Source organism: Buceros rhinoceros, unplaced genomic scaffold (genome assembly GCF_000710305.1).
Source record: "Buceros rhinoceros silvestris isolate BGI_N320 unplaced genomic scaffold, ASM71030v1 scaffold33611, whole genome shotgun sequence".
NCBI lineage: Eukaryota > Metazoa > Chordata > Aves > Bucerotiformes > Bucerotidae > Buceros > Buceros rhinoceros.
Window position 1 is genome coordinate 6,370 of NW_010394210.1, and position 1,276 is coordinate 7,645.

Sequence of the window (1,276 nt, forward strand, 5' to 3'; positions counted from 1 at the left end):
AACCCAGTTTCTAACCTCAGTGCTGCTTCCAGGTGAGGAACTGGCACTTCTTTCCTGGCTGACCTCATCAAAACGTGCGTTTGCTTTTTCTTCGCTGTTTTTTCTTTTTAATGCCATTTTGCCAGAATTGGCAAGTCTTGGGGCCAACCCAACTGGAGGCGCCTTCACGAGAAGGGGGCAGAGATGATTATTTCTGTGGCTAAGCCAGCCTGGACCCACCGGCAACGCTGCAGGTCTTGGCAACGCCTTGAATCGTCAGTTTGCGTCAATAGGGGTTTGCAGCAGATGAACCGGGGCCGTTCGCGCGTTTACACGGAGGGTTCGGCAGGAGACTGCAAAATAAAGCCAGGCTCCTGCCACCCGCCGGCTCCTCCGTAAGAAAACCCACATTTCCCATCTCCACGACCAGCCCCATCCCGTGCGCCATCACTCCACCATCGCCTACCCCCAGGCAGCAGGGAAAGACGATACCCAGCCAGAAATCAATATAATCCGCCTTTTATTGTCACTTTGTCGTGAGTATGTAAGAGCATCACACCCGAGTTTACGTCTATTTAAAAAAAATAACATCATACTGCATTTTTCCACCCTCCCCCCCCAACGTTCAGAATAAATGGTAAAAATGTAATAAATGTAAACTGCACTTGGCACCATTGGGCTCAATAAATAAAATAAAAAAAACACAAAAGAGAGAGCGAGAAGGAACGCGTTACGTAGATGGCACACTATGGTATCTAAATAAATAACATAAGTTACTTCGAATAAATAGAGAGTATCTAAAATACAGATGCATTGCATCAACTTCTGCAGATGGTCGGGCAGACCCGACAATACCAGAGGGGAAACGGGCTTCGCTGGACGGTGCTGAGCGGCGTGGTGAAACGAGTCTCCTTTGCCCCCTTTTTTCCTTTATTTCCCCCTTTTTCCCCTTATTTCCCCCTTTTTCCCTTTATTTTCCCCTTCCTCTTGGGCCTCAAGTTGGAGGCTATGCCTTGTTTAACCAAGAACGCAAACATCTGGTCACCCTATTGCCAAAGGGCCGAAGCTTTTGAACAGCCCTGGAAAACAATTTGTCTCGATAAACCGGGGAAGCGGTTCCTTCCCAGCAGGTCTCTGCTCCGATGACCTGAGCAACGCTCCCTTCGCGGGCACTTGTGAGCGGAAACGCCGATGTTAGACCCAGGTCCCCCTCCCCGGTTCCACACTGGGAGTGAGACCGTGTCAACAAACGGGTCCCAACGGGTCCGGGCAGCTCCGAGCCGGAGCCGCGGCTCTT